This window comes from Phalangium opilio, unplaced genomic scaffold (genome assembly GCF_054372755.1).
Source record: "Phalangium opilio isolate 3A_F unplaced genomic scaffold, DU_Popi_V2 ptg000087l_1, whole genome shotgun sequence".
Lineage (NCBI taxonomy): Eukaryota > Metazoa > Arthropoda > Arachnida > Opiliones > Phalangiidae > Phalangium > Phalangium opilio.
The window spans coordinates 4,568,044-4,587,102 of NW_028324192.1; the positions used below are offsets into that span (position 1 = coordinate 4,568,044).

Sequence of the window (19,059 nt, forward strand, 5' to 3'; positions counted from 1 at the left end):
ACAATACCTGACGACCATTTAATTTTTGGGCTTCCGTGGCGCAATGGTTAGCGCGTTCGGCTGTTAACCAATAGGCTGGTGGTTAGAGCCCATCCGGGAGCGGTGTTGTGAGGTCTCAGATGTAACGTAAAATGTCAGAGTTTTTCCACAATACCTGACGAACATTGAATTTTTGGGCTTCCGTGGCGCAATTATTAGCGCGTTCAACTGTTAATCGAAAGGCTGGTGGTTCAGGCCCACCCGGAAGAGGTGTTGTGGGGTCTCAGATGTAGCGTAAAAAGTCAAAACTTATCCACAATACGTGACAACCATTTAATTTCTGAGCTTCCGTGGCTCAATGGTTAGCGCGTTCGGCTGTTAACCAATAGGTTGGTGGTTAGAGCCCATCCGGGAGCGGTGTTGTGAGGTCTCAGATGGAACGTAAAATGTCAGAGTTTTTCCACAATACCTGACGAACATTTAATTTTTGGGCTTCCGTGGCGCAATTATTAGCGCGTTCAACTGTTAATCGAAAGGCTGGTGGTTCAGGCCCACCCGGAAGAGGTGTTGTGGGGTCTCAGATGTAGCGTAAAAAGTCAAAACTTTTCCACAATACGTGACAACCATTTAATTTCTGAGCTTCCGTGGCGCAATGGTTAGCGCGTTCAGCAGTTAACAAATAATTTAGTGGTTCGAGCCCACCCGGGAGCGGCGTTGTGGGAGCTCAAACGTAACGTAGAAAGCCAAAGTTTTTCCACAATACCTGACGACCATTTAATTTTTGGGCTTCCGTGGCGCAATGGTTAGCGCGTTCGGCTGTTAACCAATAGGCTGGTGGTTAGAGCCCATCCGGGAGCGGTGTTGTGAGGTCTCAGATGTAACGTAAAATGTCAGAGTTTTTCCACAATACCTGACGAACATTGAATTTTTGGGCTTCCGTGGCGCAATTATTAGCGCGTTCAACTGTTAATCGAAAGGCTGGTGGTTCAGGCCCACCCGGAAGAGGTGTTGTGGGGTCTCAGATGTAGCGTAAAAAGTCAAAACTTATCCACAATACGTGACAACCATTTAATTTCTGAGCTTCCGTGGCTCAATGGTTAGCGCGTTCGGCTGTTAACCAATAGGTTGGTGGTTAGAGCCCATCCGGGAGCGGTGTTGTGAGGTCTCAGATGGAACGTAAAATGTCAGAGTTTTTCCACAATACCTGACGAACATTTAATTTTTGGGCTTCCGTGGCGCAATTATTAGCGCGTTCAACTGTTAATCGAAAGGCTGGTGGTTCAGGCCCACCCGGAAGAGGTGTTGTGGGGTCTCAGATGTAGCGTAAAAAGTCAAAACTTATCCACAATACGTGACAACCATTTAATTTCTGAGCTTCCGTGGCTCAATGGTTAGCGCGTTCGGCTGTTAACCAATAGGTTGGTGGTTAGAGCCCATCCGGGAGCGGTGTTGTGAGGTCTCAGATGGAACGTAAAATGTCAGAGTTTTTCCACAATACCTGAAGAACATTTAATTTTTGGGCTTCCGTGGCGCAATTATTAGCGCGTTCAACTGTTAATCGAAAGGCTGGTGGTTCAGGCCCACCCGGAAGAGGTGTTGTGGGGTCTCAGATGTAGCGTAAAAAGTCAAAACTTATCCACAATACGTGACAACCATTTAATTTCTGAGCTTCCGTGGCACAATGGTTAGCGCGTTCGGCTGTTAACCAATAGGTTGGTGGTTCGAGCCCACCCGGGAGCGGTGGTGTGGGATCTCAAATGTAACGTAGAAAGCCAAAGTTTTGCCACAATACCTGACGACCATTAAATTTTTGGGCTTCCTTGGCGCAATGGTTAGCGCGTTCGGCTGTTAACCGAAAGGTTGGTGGTTCGAGCCCAACCGGAAGAGGTGTTGTAGGGTCACACATGTAACGTAAAAAGTCATAACTTATCCACAATACCTGACAACCATTTAATTTCTGAGCTTCCGTGGCTCAAAGGTTAGCGCGTTCGGCTGTTAACCAATAGGTGTGTGGTTCGAGCCCATCCGGGAGCGGTTTTGTGGCGTCTCAGATGTGACGTAAAAAGTCAAGGTTTTTTCCACAACACCTGACGACCATTTAATTTTTGGTCTTCCGTGGCGCAATGGTTAGCGCGTTCGGCTGTTAACCAATAGGTTGGTGGTTCGAGCCCATCCGGGAGCGGTGTTGTGAGGTCTCAGATGTAACGTAAAATGTCAGAGTTTTTCCACAATACCTGACGAACATTTAATTTTTGGGCTTCCGTGGCGCAATGATTAGCGCGTTCAGCTGTTAATCGAAAGGTTGAAGGTTCGAGCCCACCCGGGAGAGGTGTTGTAGGGTCTTAGATGTAACGTAAAAAGTCTTAACTTATCTACAATACCTGACAACCATTTAATTTCTGAGCTTCCGTGGCTCAAAGGTTAGCGCGTTCGGCTGTTAACCAATAGGTGTGTGGTTCGAGCCCATCCGGGAGCGGTGTTGTGACGTCTCAGATGTGACGTAAAAAGTCAAGGTTTTTTCCACAACACCTGACGACCATTTAAATTCTGAGCTTCCGTGGCTCAATGGTTAGCGAATTCGGCTGTTAACAAATAGGTTGGTGGTTCGAGCCCACCCGGGAGCGGTGTTTTGGGATCTCAAATGTTACGTTGAAAGCCAAAATTTTTCCACAATACCTGACGACCATTTAATTTTTGGTCTTCCGTGGCGCAATGGTTAGCGCGTTCGGCTGTTAACCAATAGGTTGGTGGTTCGAGCCCATCCGGGAGCGGTGTTGTGAGGTCTCAGATGTAACGTAAAATGTCAGAGTTTTTCCACAATACCTGACGAACATTTAATTTTTGGGCTTCCGTGGCGCAATGATTAGCGCGTTCAGCTGTTAATCGAAAGGTTGAAGGTTCGAGCCCACCCAGGAGAGGTGTTGTAGGGTCTTAGATGTAACGTAAAAAGTCTTAACTTATCTACAATACCTGACAACCATTTAATTTCTGAGCTTCCGTGGCTCAAAGGTTAGCGCGTTCGGCTGTTAACCAATAGGTGTGTGGTTCGAGCCCATCCGGGAGCGGTGTTGTGACGTCTCAGATGTGACGTAAAAAGTCAAGGTTTTTTCCACAACACCTGACGACCATTTAAAATCTGAGCTTCCGTGGCTCAATGGTTAGCGAATTCGGCTGTTAACAAATAGGTTGGTGGTTCGAGCCCACCCGGGAGCGGTGTTTTGGGATCTCAAATGTTACGTTGAAAGCCAAAATTTTTCCACAATACCTGACGACCATTTAATTTTCGGGCTTCCGTGGCGCAATGGTCAGCGCGTTCAGCTGTTAACCGAAAGGTTGGTGGTTCGAGCCCATCCGGGAGCGGTGTTGTGACGTCTCAGATGTAACGTAAAATGTCAGAGTTTTTCCACAATACCTGACGAACATTTAATTTTTGGGCTTCCGTGGCGCAATTATTAGCGCGTTCAACTGTTAATCGAAAGGCTGGTGGTTCAAGCGCACCCGGAAGAGGTGTTGTGGGGTCTCAGATGTAGCGTATAAAAGTCAAAACTTATCCACAATACGTGACAACCATTTAATTTCTGAGCTTCCGTGGCTCAATGGTTAGCGCGTTCGGCTGTTAACCAATAGGTTGGTGGTTTGAGCCCACCCGGGAGCGGTGGTGTGGGATCTCAAATGTAACGTAGAAAGCCAAAGTTCTGCCACAATACCTGACGACCATTAAATTTTTGGGCTTCCTTGGCGCAATGGTTAGCGCGTTCGGCTGTTAACCGAAAGGTTGTTGGTTCGAGCCCAACCGGAAGAGGTGTTGTAGGGTCTCAGATGTAACGTAAAAATTCATAACTTATCTACAATACCTGACAACCATTTGATTTCGGAGCTTCCGTGGCTCAAAGGTTAGCGCGTTCGGCTGATAACAAATAGGTTGGTGGTTCGAGCCCATCCGGGAGCGGTGTTGTGACGTCTCAGATGTGACGTAAAAAGTCAAGGTTTTTTCCACAACACCTGACGACCATTTAAATTCTGAGCTTCCGTGGCTCAATGGTTAGCGAATTCGGCTGTTAACAAATAGGTTGGTGGTTCGAGCCCACCCGGGAGCGGTGTTTTGGGATCTCAAATGTTACGTTGAAAGCCAAAATTTTTCCACAATACCTGACGACCATTTAATTTTCGGGCTTCCGTGGCGCAATGGTCAGCGCGTTCAGCTGTTAACCGAAAGGTTGGTGGTTCGAGCCCATCCGGGAGCGGTGTTGTGACGTCTCAGATGTAACGTAAAATGTCAGAGTTTTTCCACAATACCTGACGAACATTTAATTTTTGGGCTTCCGTGGCGCAATTATTAGCGCGTTCAACTGTTAATCGAAAGGCTGGTGGTTCAAGCGCACCCGGAAGAGGTGTTGTGGGGTCTCAGATGTAGCGTATAAAAGTCAAAACTTATCCACAATACGTGACAACCATTTAATTTCTGAGCTTCCGTGGCTCAATGGTTAGCGCGTTCGGCTGTTAACCAATAGGTTGGTGGTTCGAGCCCATCCGGGTGCGGTGTTGTGAGGTCTCAGATGTAACGTAAAATGTCAGAGTTTTTCCACAATACCTGACGAACATTTAATTTTTGGGCTTCCGTGGCGCAATGATTAGCGCGTTCAGCTGTTAATCGAAATTTTGAAGGTTCGAGCCCACCCGGGAGAGGTGTTGTGGGGTCTCATATGTAGCGTAAAAAGACAAAACTTTTCCACAATACGTGACAACCATTTATTTTCTGAGCTTTCGTGGCTCAATGGTTAGCGCGTTCAGCTGTTAACCAATAGGTTGGTGGTTCGAGCCCACCCGGGAGCGGTGTTTTTGGATCTCAAATGTAACATAAATAGCCAAAGTTTTTCCACAATACCTGACGACCATTATTTTTTTGGGCGTCCGTGGCGCAATGGTTAGCGCGTTCGGCTGTTAACCGAAAGGTTGGTGGTTCGAGCCCATCCGGGAGCGGTGTTGTGACGTCTCAGATGTTACGTAAAATGTCAGAGTTTTTCCACAATACCTGACGAACATTTAATTTTCGGGCTTCCGTGGCGCAATAATTAGCGCGTCCAGCTGTTAATCGAAAGGTTGGTGGCTCGAGCCCACCCGGGAGCGGTGTTGTGGGATCTCAAATGTAACGTAGAAAACCAAAGTTTTTCCACAATACCTGACTAACATTTAATTTTTGGGCTTCCTTGGCGCAATGGTTAGCGCGTTCGGCTGTTAACCGAAAGGATGGTGGTTCGAGCCCACCTGGGAGAAGTGTTGTAGGGTCTCAGATGTAACGTAAAAAGTCATAACTTATCCACAAAACCTAACAACCATTTAATTTCTGAGCTTCTGTGGCTCAATGGTTAGCGCGTTCGGCTGTTAACCAATTGGTTGGTGGTTCGAGCCTATCCGGGAGAAGTGTTGTGACGTCTCAGATGTAACGTAAAATGTCAGAGTTTTTCCACAATACCTGACGAACATTTAATTTTTGGGCTTGCGTGGCGCAATGGTTAGCGCGGTCAGCTGTTAATCGAAAGGTTGGTGGTTCGAGCCCACCCGGGAGAGGTGTTGTTGGGTCTCATATGTAGCGTAAAAAGACAAAACTTTTCCACAATACGTGACAACCATTTATTTTCTGAGCTTTCGTGGCTCAATGGTTAGCGCGTTCAGCTGTTAACCAATAGGTTGGTGGTTCGAGCCCACCCGGGAGCGGTGTTTTTGGATCTCAAATGTTACATAAATAGCCAAAGTTTTTCCACAATACCTGACGACCATTTAATTTTTGGGCTTCAGTGGCGCAATGGTCAGCGCGTTCAGCTGTTAACCGAAAGGTTGGTGGTTCGAGCCCTCCCGGGAGCGGTGTTGTGGCGTCTCAGATATAACGTAAAATGTCAGAGTTTTTCCACAATACCTGACGAACATTTAATTTTTGGGCGTCCGTGGCGAATGGTTAGCGCGTTCGGCTGTTAACCGAAAGGTTGGTGGTTCGAGCCCTCCCGGGAGCGGTGTTGTGACGTCTCAGATGTAACGTAAAATGTCAGAGTTTTTCCACAATACCTGACGAGCATTTAATATTTGGGCTTCCGTGGCGCAATGGTTAGCGCGTTCAGCTGTTAATCGAAAGGTTGGTGGTTTGAGCCCACCCGGGAGAGGTGTTGTGAGGTCTCAGATGTAGCGTGAAAAGTCAAACTTTTTCCATAAAACGTGATAACCATTTATTTTCTGATCTTTCGTGGCTCAATGGTTAGCGCGTTCGGCTGTTAACCAATAGCTTGGTGTTTCGAGCCCACCCGGGAGCGGTGTTTTTGGATCTCAAATGTAACGTAAATAGCCAAAGTTTTTCCACAATACCTGACGACCATTTTTTTTGGGCGTCCGTGGCGCAATGGTTAGCGCGTTCGGCTGTTAACCGAAAGGTTGGTGGTTCGAGCCCATCCGGGAGCGGTGTTGTGAGGCCTCAGATGTGAAGTAAAAAGTCAAAGTTTTACCTCAATAGCTGACGAAAATTTAATTTTTGGGCTTCAGTGGCGCAATGGTCAGCGCGTTCAGCTGTTAACCGAAAGGTTGGTGGTTCGAGCCCTCCCGGGAGCGGTGTTGTGACGTCTCAGATGTAACGTAAAATGTCAGAGTTTTTCCAAAATACCTGACGAGCATTTAATTTTTGGGCTTCCGTGGCGCAATGGTTAGCGCGTTCAGCTTTTAATCGAAAGGTTGGTGGTTCGAGCCCACCCGGAAGAGGTGTTGTGGGGTCTCAGATGTAGCGTAAAAAGTCAAAACTTTTCCACAATACGTGACAACCATTTAATTTCTGAGCTTATTTATTTATTTATTTATTTATTTATCAAACAAACACTGTTCGTGAAGCCAGCAGAGTGGCTTATGTACGAACATCGGATACAAAGTGAGATGTAAGAACAAGTTAATTAATGAATATAGGGCTAAGAAACAGTGTAGTATAATGAATGAGATTAAGTAGACTAACAGTATAAAAATAATAGGAACATAAGGGAATGGAATAAACGTTAGTATGAGGGAATAATCAGAACAAAAAAAAAAAATTAAAAAAGTAAAAATTGAACTAGTCGAGGAAAGAGCGAAAATGGTCCGAGAGTTTGCGCCGGAAAGTGGCTTTATTGGTTAGGGTAACAATGTCCTCTGGCAAAGAATTCCAATCGTTTATGACTGTGCACGTGAAATGGGATTGGCGGAAGGAAGTACGGGCTCTAGGCTTAACTAACTTTTTGGAGTGGCCCCGGGTACGCGAATCGGAATGGCGGGTGAAAAAGACAGAGAAATCCAAATCAAGTTTAAGGTGGAAGAAATCGTGAACTAAACAGAGATTATTAATACGGTGTCGCGTGGAGACAGGGTCAATGGCGAGAAGGGACAGGCGGGTAGGGGCTGGCTTTTTACAAACGTTACTAGTGAGTTTGGTGAAGGCGTTTTGAGCTTTCTGTAAGACCTGTAGGTCAGTGGAGGTTTGAAGCATCCAAATAGGGGAACAATAGTCAATTATGGGGAGCGCGAGGGAGTTATATAGGGTTGCGACCAATTTGGGAGACCGAAAGTGTAAATTGCGGCGAATTAGACCAGTCAGGCTACGGAGTCGCTTTGCAACCTTGTTAGAGTGTGCAGTAGATTTGAGGAGGGGATCAATTAGGACCCCGAGGTCTCGCTCACAATTAGTGGTGGGGATGCAGTGTCCGTTGATGGTGTAATTGAAGAGCGGGTTACGCCGGCCGAGATGCAAAACGGCACACTTCCGTGGCTCAATGGTTAGCGCGTTCGGCTGTTAATCGAAAGGTTGGTGGTTCGAGCCCATCCAGGAGCGGTGTTGTGTCGTCTCAGATGTAACGTAAAATGTCAGATTTTTTCCACAATACCTGACGAGCATTTAGTTTTTGGGCTTCCGTGGCGCAATGGTTAGCGCGTTCAGCTGTTAATCGAAAGGTTGGTGGTTCGAGCCCACCCGGGAGAGGTGTTGTGAGGTCTCAGATGTAGCGTGAAAAGTCAAACTTTTTCCATAATACGTGATAACCATTTATTTTCTAATCTTTCGTGGCTCAATGGTTAGCGCGTTCGGCTGTTAACCAATAGCTTGGTGGTTCGAGCCCACCCGGGAGCGGTGCTTTTGGATCTCAAATAAAACGTAAATAGCCAAAGTTTTTCTACAATACCTGACGACCATTTAATTTTTGGGCTTCCGTGGCGCAATGGTTAGTGCAATCAGCTGTTAACCGAAAGGTTGGTGGTTCGAGCCCAAACGAGAGAGGATTTGTGGGGTCTCAGATGTAGCGAGAAAAGTCGTAACTTTTCCACAATACCTGACGAACATTTAATTTTTGGGCTTCCGTGGCGCAGTAATTAGCGCGTCCAGCTCTTAATCGAAAGGTTGGTGGTTCGAGCCCACCCGGAAGAGGTGTTGTGGAGTCTCAGATGTTGCGTTAAAAGTCAAAACTTTTCCACAATATGTGACAACCATTTAATTTCTGATCTTCCTTGGCTCAATGGTTAGCGCGTTCGGCTGTTAACCAATAGGTTGGTGGTTCGTGCCCACCCGGGAGCGGTGTTTTTGGATCTCAAATGTAACGTAAATAGCCAAAGTTTTTCCACAATACCTGACGACCATTTAATTTTTGGGCGTCCGTGGCGAATGGTTAGCGCGTTAGGCTGTTAACCGAAAGGTTGGTGGTTCGAGCCCATCCGGGAGCGGTGTTGTGAGGTCTCAGATGTGAAGTAAAAAGTCAAGGTTTTACCTCAATACCTGACGAAAATTTAATTTTTGGGCTTCAGTGGCTCAATGGTCAGCGCGTTCAGCTGTTAACCAAAAGGTTGGTGGTTCGAGCCCTCCCGGGAGCGGTGTTGTGACGTCTCAGATGTAACGTAAAATGTCAGAGTTTTTCCACAACACCTGACGAACATTTAACTTTTGGGCTTCCGTGGCGCAATGGTTAGCGCGTTCAGCTGTTAATCGAAAGGTTGGTGGTTCGAGCCCGCCCGGAAGAGGTATTGTGTGGTCTCAGATGTAGCGTAAAAAGTCAAAACTTTTCCACAATACGTGACAACCATTTAATTTCTGAGCTTCCGTGGCTCAATGGTTAGCGCGTTCGGCTGTTAATCGAAAGGTTGGTGGTTCGAGCCCATCCGGGAGCGGTGTTGTGAGGTCTCAGATGTAGCGTGAAAAGTCAAACTTTTTCCATAATACGTGATAACCATTTATTTTCTGAGCTTCCGTGGCTCAATGGTTAGCGCGTTCGGCTGTTATCCAATAGGGTGGTGGTTCGAGCCCACCCGGGAGCGGTGTTTTGGGATCTCAAATGTAACGTAAATAGCCAAAGTTTTTCCACAATACCTGACGACCATTTAATTTTTGGGCCTCAGTGGCGCAATGGTTAGCGCGTTCAGCTGTTAACCGAAAGGTTGGTGGTTCGAGCCCAAACGAGAGAGGATTTGTGGGGTCTCAGAAGTAGCGTGAAAAGTCGTAACTTTTCAACAATACCTGACAACCATTTAATTTTTGGGCGTCCGTGGCGCAATGGTTAGCGCGTTCGGCTGTTAACCGAAAGGTTGGTGGTTCGAGCCCATCCAGGAGCGGTGTTGTGACGTCTCAGATGTGACGTAAAAAGTCAAGGTTTTTACACGATACCTGACGAGCATTTAACTTTTGGGCTTCCGTGGCGCAATGGTTAGCGCGTTCGGCTGTTAACCAATAGGTTGGTGGTTCGATCCCATCCGGGAGCGGTGTTGTGAGGTCTCAGATGTGACGTAAAAAGTCAAGGTTTTTACACAATATCTGACGAGCATCTAATTTTTGGGCTTCCGTGGCGCAATGGTTAGCGCGTTCAGCTGTTAATCGAAAGGTTGGTGGTTCGAGCCCGCCCGGGAGAGGTGTTGTGGGGTCTCAAATGTAACGTAGAAAGCCAAAGTTTTTCCACAATACCTGACAACAATTTAATTTCTGAGCTTCCGTGGCTCAATGGTTAGCGCGTTCGGCTGTTAACCAATAGGTTGGTGGTTCGAGCCCATTCGGGAGCGGTGTCGTGAGGTCTCAGATGTGACGTAAAAAGTCAAGGTTTTTACACAATACCTGACGAGCATTTAACTTTTGGGCTTCCGTGGCGCAATGGTTAGCGCGTTCGGCTGTTAACCAATAGGTTGGTGGTTCGAGCCCATCCGGGAGCGGTGTTGTGAGGTCTCAGATGTGACGTAAAAAGTCAAGGTTTTCCACAATACCTGACAACCATTTAATTTCTGAGCTTCTGTGGCTCAATGGTTAGCGCGTTCGGCTGTTAACCAATAGGTTGGTGGTTCGAGCCCACCCGGGAGCGGTGTTGTGGGATCTGAAATGTAACGTAGAAAGCCAAAGTTTTTGCACAATAAATGACGACCATTTAATTTTTGGGCTTCCGTGGCGCAATGGTTAGCGCGTTCGGCTGTTAACCAATAGGTTGGTGGTTCGACCCCATCCGGGAGCGGTGTTGTGAGGTCTCAGATGTGACGTAAAAAGTCAAGGTTTTTACATAATACCTGACGAGCATTTAACTTTTGGGCTTCCGTGTCGCAATGGTTAGCGCGTTCGGCTGTTAACCAATAGGTTGGTGGTTCGAGCCCATCCGGGAGCGGTGTTGTGAGGTCTCAGATGTGACGTAAAAAGTCAAGGTTTTTACACAATACCTAACGAGCATTTAACTTTTGGGCTTCCGTGGCACAATGGTTAGCGCGTTCAGCTGTTAATCGAAAGGTTGGTGGTTCGAGCCCACCCGGGAGAGGTGTTGTGTTGTCTCAAATGTAACGTAGAAAGCCAAAGTTTTTCCACAATACCTGACAACAATTTAATTTCTGAGCTTCCGTGGCTCAATGGTTAGCGCGTTCGGCTGTTAACCAATAGGTTGGTGGTTCGACCCCATCCGGGAGCGGTGATGTGAGGTCTCAGATGTGACGTAAAAAGTCAAGGTTTTTTCCACAACACCTGACGACCATTTAATTTTTGTGCTTCCGTGGCGCAATGGTTAGCGCGTTCGGCTGTTAACCAATGGGTTGGTGGTTCGAGCCCATCCGGGAGCGGTGTTGACAGGTCTCAGATGTAACGTAAAATGTCAGAGTTTTTCCACAATACCTGACGAACATTTAATTTTTGGGCTTCCGTGGCGCAATGGTTAGCGCGTTCGGCTGTTAACCAATAGGTTGGTGGTTCGAGCCCATCCGGGAGCGGTGTTGTGAGGTCTCAGATGTGACGTAAAAAGTCAAGGTTTTCCACAATACCTGACAACCATTTAATTTCTGAGCTTCTGTGGCTCAATGGTTAGCGCGTTCGGCTGTTAACCAATAGGTTGGTGGTTCGAGCCCACCCGGGAGCGGTGTTGTGGGATCTGAAATGTAACGTAGAAAGCCAAAGTTTTTGCACAATAAATGACGACCATTTAATTTTTGGGCTTCCGTGGCGCAATGGTTAGCGCGTTCGGCTGTTAACCAATAGGTTGGTGGTTCGACCCCATCCGGGAGCGGTGTTGTGAGGTCTCAGATGTGACGTAAAAAGTCAAGGTTTTTACATAATACCTGACGAGCATTTAACTTTTGGGCTTCCGTGGCGCAATGGTTAGCGCGTTCGGCTGTTAACCAATAGGTTGGTGGTTCGAGCCCATCCGGGAGCGGTGTTGTGAGGTCTCGGATGTGACGTAAAAAGTCAAGGTTTTTACACAATACCTAACAAGCATTTAGCTTTTGGGCTTCCGTGGTGCAATGGTTAGCGCGTTCGGCTGGTAACCAATAGGTTGGTGGTTCGAGCCCATCCGGGAGCGGTGTTGTGAGGTCTCAGATGTGACGTAAAAAGTCAAGGTTTTTACACAATACCTGACGAGCATTTAACTTTTGGGCTTCCGTGGCGCAATGGTTTGCGCGTTCGGCTGTTAACCAATAGGTTGGTGGTTCGAGCCCATCCGGGAGCGGTGTTGTGAGGTCTCAGATGTGACGTAAAAAGTCAAGGTTTTTACACAATATCTGACGAGCATCTAATTTTTGGGCTTCCGTGGCGCAATGGTTAGCGCGTTCAGCTGTTAATCGAAAGGTTGGTGGTTCGAGCCAACCCGGGAGAGGTGTTGTGGGGTCTCAAATGTAACGTAGAAAGCCAAAGTTTTTCCACAATACCTGACAACCGTTTAATTTCTGAGCTTCCGTGGCTCAATGGTTAGCGCGTTCAGCTGTTAACCAATAGGTTGGTGGTTCGAGCCCATCCGGGAGCGGTGTTGTGTGATCTCAAATGTAACGTAGAAAGCCAAAGTTTTTCCACAATACCTGACGACCATTTAATTTTTGGGCTTCCGTGGCGCAATGGTTAGCGCGTTCGGCTGTTAACCAATAGGTTGGTGGTTCGAGCCCATCCGGGAGCGGTGTTGTGAGGTCTCAGATGTGACGTAAAAAGTCAAGGTTTTTACACAATACCTGACGAGCATTTAATTTTTGGGCTTCCGTGGCACAATGGTTAGCGCGTTCAGCTGTTAATCGAAAGGTTGGTGGTTCGAGCCCACCCGGGAGAGGTGTTGTGGGGTCTCAAATGTAACGTAGAAAGCCAAAGTTTTTCCACAATACCTGACAACAATTTAATTTCTGAGCTTCTGTGGCTCAATGGTTAGCGCGTTCGGCTGTTAACCAATAGGTTGGTGGTTCGACCCCATCCGGGAGCGGTGTTGTGAGGTCTCAGATGTGACGTAAAAAGTCAAGGTTTTTACATAATACCTGACGAGCATTTAACTTTTGGGCTTCCGTGTCGCAATGGTTAGCGCGTTCGGCTGTTAACCAATAGGTTGGTGGTTCGAGCCCATCCGGGAGCGGTGTTGTGAGGTCTCAGATGTGACGTAAAAAGTCAAGGTTTTTACACAATACCTAACGAGCATTTAACTTTTGGGCTCCCGTGGCACAATGGTTAGCGCGTTCAGCTGTTAATCGAAAGGTTGGTGGTTCGAGCCCACCCGGGAGAGGTGTTGTGTTGTCTCAAATGTAACGTAGAAAGCCAAAGTTTTTCCACAATACCTGACAACAATTTAATTTCTGAGCTTCCGTGGCTCAATGGTTAGCGCGTTCGGCTGTTAACCAATAGGTTGGTGGTTCGACCCCATCCGGGAGCGGTGTTGTGAGGTCTCAGATGTGACGTAAAAAGTCAAGGTTTTTTCCACAACACCTGACGACCATTTAATTTTTGGGCTTCCGTGGCGCAATGGTTAGCGCGTTCGGCTGTTAACCAATGGGTTGGTGGTTCGAGCCCATCCGGGAGCGGTGTTGACAGGTCTCAGATGTGACGTAAAAAGTCAAGGTTTTTACACAATACCTGACGACCATTTAATTTTTGGGCTTCCGTGGCGCAATGGTTAGCGCGTTCGGCTGTTAACCAATAGGTTGGTGGTTCGAGCCCATCCGGGAGCGGTGTTGTGAGGTCTCAGATGTGACGTAAAAAGTCAAGGTTTTTACACAATACCTGACGAGCATTTAATTTTTGGGCTTCCGTGGCACAATGGTTAGCGCGTTCAGCTGTTAATCGAAAGGTTGGTGGTTCGAGCCCACCCGGGAGAGGTGTTGTGGGGTCTCATATGTAACGTAGAAAGCCAAAGTTTTTCCACAATACCTGACAACAATTTAATTTCTGAGCTTCTGTGGCTCAATGGTTAGCGCGTTCGGCTGTTAACCAATAGGTTGGTGGTTCGACCCCATCCGGGAGCGGTGTTGTGAGGTCTCAGATGTGACGTAAAAAGTCAAGGTTTTTACATAATACCTGACGAGCATTTAACTTTTGGGCTTCCGTGTCGCAATGGTTAGCGCGTTCGGCTGTTAACCAATAGGTTGGTGGTTCGAGCCCATCCGGGAGCGGTGTTGTGAGGTCTCAGATGTGACGTAAAAAGTCAAGGTTTTTACACAATACCTAACGAGCATTTAACTTTTGGGCTTCCGTGGCACAATGGTTAGCGCGTTCAGCTGTTAATCGAAAGGTTGGTGGTTCGAGCCCACCCGGGAGAGGTGTTGTGTTGTCTCAAATGTAACGTAGAAAGCCAAAGTTTTTCCACAATACCTGACAACAATTTAATTTCTGAGCTTCCGTGGCTCAATGGTTAGCGCGTTCGGCTGTTAACCAATAGGTTGGTGGTTCGACCCCATCCGGGAGCGGTGTTGTGAGGTCTCAGATGTGACGTAAAAAGTCAAGGTTTTTTCCACAACACCTGACGACCATTTAATTTTTGGGCTTCCGTGGCGCAATGGTTAGCGCGTTCGGCTGTTAACCAATGGGTTGGTGGTTCGAGCCCATCCGGGAGCGGTGTTGACAGGTCTCAGATGTAACGTAAAATGTCAGAGTTTTTCCACAATACCTGACGAACATTTAATTTTTGGGCTTCCGTGGTGCAATGATAAGCGCGTTCAGCTGTTAATCGAAAGGTTGAAGGTTCGAGCCCACCCGGGAGAGGTGTTGTGGGGTCTCAGATGTAGCGTAAAAAGTCAAAACTTTTCCACAATACGTGACAACCATTTAATTTCTGAGCTTCCGTGGCTCAATGGTTAGCGCGTTCGGCTGTTAACCAATAGGTTGGTGGTTCGATCCCATCCGGGAGCGGTGTTGTGAGGTCTCAGATGTGACGTAAAAAGTCAAGGTTTTTACACAATACCTGACGAGCATTTAACTTTGGGCTTCCGTGGCTCAATGGTTAGCGCGTTCGGCTGTTAACCAATAGGTTGGTGGTTCGAGCCCATCCGGGAGCGGTGTTGTGAGGTCTCAGATGTAACGTAAAATGTCAGAGTTTTTCCACAATACCTGACGAACATTTAATTTTTGGGTTTCCGTGACGCAATGATTAGCGCGTTCAGCTGTTAATCGAAAGGTTGAAGGTTCGAGCCCACCCGGGAGAGGTGTTGTGGGGTCTCAGATGTAGCGTAAAAAGTCAAAACTTTTCCACAATACGTGACAACCATTTAATTTCTGAGCTTCCGTGGCTCAATGGTTAGCGCGTTCGGCTGTTAACCTATAGGTTGGTGGTTCGAGCCCATCCGGGAGCGGTATTGTGACGTCTCAGATGTGACGTTAAAAGTCAAGGTTTTTCCAAAATACCTGACGACCATTTAATTTTTGGGCTTCCGTGGCGCAATGGTTAGCGCGTTCAGCTGCTATTCAAAAGACTGGTGGTTTGAGCCCTCCCGGGAGCGGTGTTGTGACGTCTCAAATGTAACATAAAATGTCAGAGTTTTTCCACAATACCTGTCGAACATTGAATTTTTGGGCTTCCGTGGCGCAATGGTTAGCGCGATCAGCTGTTAATCGAAAGGTTGGTGGTACGAGCCCACCCGGGAGAGGTGTTGTGGGGTCTCAGATGTAGCGTAAAAGGTCATAACTTTTCCATAATACGTGACAACCATTTAATTTCTGAGCTGTCGTGGCTCAATGGTTAGCGCGTTCGGCTGTTAACCAATAGGTTAGTGGTTCGAGCCCATCCGGGAACGGTGTTGTGAGGTCTCAGATGTGACGTAAAAAGTCAAGGTTTTTACACAATACCTGACGAGCATTTAATTTTTGGGCTTCCGTGGCGCAATGGTTAGCGCGTTCGGCTGTTAACCAATAGGTTGGTGGTTCGGCCCCTGTTTGTCGTAGAGCCGAGATATTAAGCAAAATGTTCGTCAACTTTGGTATCGTCTCACTTATTTTTATTATGTTACTTATGATTTTTGCACTAAACTTTGGAGGCTCATAACTCTTGTTCTACAAGAGATACTGGGATCTCCTTATCGTCGTCAACTTACTTTTTGTCTCACTTATTGTTAGAAGGTTACTTTTGATTTTTGAAAATATACTTTGCAGGCTCGTAACTCTGTTTCTACTGGAGATACGGGGATGTCCTTTGAGTATGTTATAGACCAATTTGTCCCCCATCTAGCCATACTAAGAATTAGGGCTACGACAAACAGTAGTCGAGTAATTAAGCTAATCGTATACAAACAAACCCCTCCATAGGAAATACATTAGACTAAATTCTGGAGGCTCGTAACTCTGGTTCTACCAGAGATACGGGGATGTAAATAATGTGACCTTGACACAAATGTTCGGATAATTATAAAGGTCTTTGCATGTTCCAAACAAAAAAAAAACTTCGTGGTTTCGAACTTGTGGCCTTCCGAGAGTGAGGCGGATGCGATAACCGCTACACTAAAGATATGTTATCATTTTTAATCGAAAGAACAGGGTCAAGTAATTAAGCAATACGTGAACAAACAAACCCCTCCATAGAAAATGCATTAGACTATACTTTGCAGGCTCGTAACTCTGTTTCTACTGGAGATACGGGGATGTCCTTTGAGTATGTCATAGTCCAATTTGTCCCCCATCTAACCATACTAAAAACATTGAGCTACGACAAACAGTAGTCGAGTAATTAAGCTATTCGTAAACAAACAAACCCCTCCATAGGAAATGCATTAGACTATACTTTGCAGGCCCATAACTCTGTGTCTACTAAAGATAAGGGGATGTCCTTAGGATATGCTATAGTCCAAATTGTCCCCCATCTAACCATACTAAAAATTTTGAGCTACGACAAACAAGGGCCGAGATATTAAGCAAAATGTTCGTCAACTTTGGTATCGTCTCACTTATTTTTATTATGTTACTTATGATTTTTGCACTAAACTTTGGAGGCTCATAACTCTTGTTCTACAAGAGATACTGGGATCTCCTTTGGATATGTTATAGTACTCTTTGCTCCCCATACAAGGATACTTTAAACATGAGGCTACCTCAATATCGTCGTCAACTTATTTTTTGTCTCACTTATTGTTAGAAGGTTACTTTTGATTTTTGAAAATAAACTTTGCAGGCTCGTAACTCTGGTTCTACGAGAGATACGGGGATGTAAATAATGTGACCTTGACACAAATGTTCGGATAATTATAAAGGTCTTTGCATGTTCCAAGCAAAAAAAAAACTTCGCGGTTTCGAACCTGTGGCCTACCGAGAGTGAGGCGGATGCGATAACCGCTACACTAAAGATATGTTATTATTTTTAATCGAAAGAACAGGGTCAAGTAATTAAGCAATACGTGAACAAACAAACCCCTCCATAGAAAATGCATTAGACTATACTTTGCAGGCTCGTAACTCTGTTTCTACTGGAGATACGGAGATGTCCTTTGAGTATGTTATAGTCCAATTTGTCCCCCATCTAACCATACTAAAAACATTGAGCTACGACAAACAGCAGTCGAGTAATTAAGCTAATCGTAAACAAACAAACCCCTCCATAGGAAATGCATTAGACTATACTTTGCAGGCTCGTAAATCTGTTTCTACTGGAGATACGGGGATGACCCTGTTCTTTCGATTAAAAATAATAACATATATTTAGCGTAGCGGTTATCGCATCCGCCTCACTCCCGGAAGGCCACAGGTTCGAAACCGCGAAGTTTTTTTATAATTATCCGAACATTTGTGTCAAGGTCACATTATTTACATCCCCGTATCTCTGGTAGAACCAGAGTTACGAGCCTCCAGAATTTAGTCTAATGGATTTCCTACGGAGGGGTTTGTTTGTTTACGATTAGCTTAATTACTCGACTACTGTTTGTCGTAGCTCAATGTTTTTAGTATGGTTAGATGGGGGACAAATTGGACTATAACATACTCAAAGGACATCCCCGTATCTACAGTAGAAACAGATTTACGAGCCTGCAAAATATAGTCTAATGCATTTTCTATGGAGGGGTTTGTTTGTTCACGTATTGCTTAATTACTTGACCCTGTTCTTTCGATTAAAAATAATAACATATCTTTTGTGTAGCGGTTATCGCATCCGCCTCACTCCCGGAAGGCCACAGGTTCGAAACCGCGAAGTTTTTTTTTTTTTTGCTTGGAACATGCAAAGACCTTTATAATTATCCGAACATTTGTGTCAAGGTCACATTATTTACATCCCCGTATCTCTGGTAGAACCAGAGTTACGAGCCTCCAGAATTTAGTCTAATGTATTTCCTATGGAGGGGTTTGTTTGTTTACGATTAGCTTAATTACTCGACTACTGTTTGTCGTAGCCCTAATTCTTAGTATGGCTAGATGGGGGACAAATTGGTCTATAACATACTCAAAGGACATCCCCGTATCTCCAGTAGAAACAGAGTTACGAGCCTGCAAAGTTTATTTTCAAAAATCAAAAGTAACCTTCTAACAATAAGTGAGACAAAAAGTAAGTTGACGACGATATTGAGGTAGCCTCAAGTTTAAAGTATCCTTGTATGGGGAGCAAAGAGTACTATAACATATGCAAAGGAGATCCCAGTATCTCTTGTAGAACAAGAGTTATGAGCCGCCAAAGTTTAGTGCAAAAATCATAAGTAACATAATAAAAATAAGTGAGACGATACCAAAGTTGACAAACATTTTGCTTAATATCTCGGCCCCTGTTTGTTGTAGCTCAATGTTTTTAGTATGGTTAGATGAAGGACAAATTGGACTATAACATATCCTAAGGACATCTTGGTATCTTTAGTAGACACAGAGTTATGGGCCTGCAAAGCATAGTCTAATGCATTTCCTATGGAGGGGTTTGTTTGCTCACGTATTGCTTATTTACTTGACCCTGTTCTTTCGATTAAAAATAATAACATATCTTTAGTGTAGCGGTTATCGCATCCGCCTCACTCCCGGAAGGCCACAGGTTCGAAACCGCGAAGTTTTTTTTTTTTTTGCTTGGAACATGCAAAGACCTTTATAATTATCCGAACATTTGTGTCAAGGTCACATTATTTACATCCCCGTATCTCTGGTAGAACCAGAGTTACGAGCCTCCAGAATTTAGTCTAATGTATTTCCTATGGAGGGGTTTGTTTGCTTACGATTAGCTTAATTACTCGACTACTGTTTGTCGTAGCCCTAATTCTTAGTATGGCTAGATGGGGGACAAATTGGTCTATAACATTCTCAAAGGACATCCCCGTATCTCCAGTAGAAACAGAGTTACGAGCCTGCAAAGTTTATTTTCAAAAATCAAAAGTAACCTTCTAACAATAAGTGAGACAAAAAGTAAGTTGACGACGATATTGAGGTAGCCTCAAGTTTAA

At 45.6% G+C, this 19,059-nt stretch overlaps 1 non-coding gene across 1 annotated transcript; it reads left to right on the forward strand.

Moving 5' to 3' along the window:
• Window positions 1-11,707: 11,707 nt before the first annotated feature.
• On the forward strand, window positions 11,708-11,780 carry TRNAT-GGU (transfer RNA threonine (anticodon GGU)). The gene has a single exon. It is a non-coding gene; the product is annotated as a tRNA-Thr (tRNA).
• The last annotated feature ends 7,279 nt before the right edge of the window (window positions 11,781-19,059 follow it).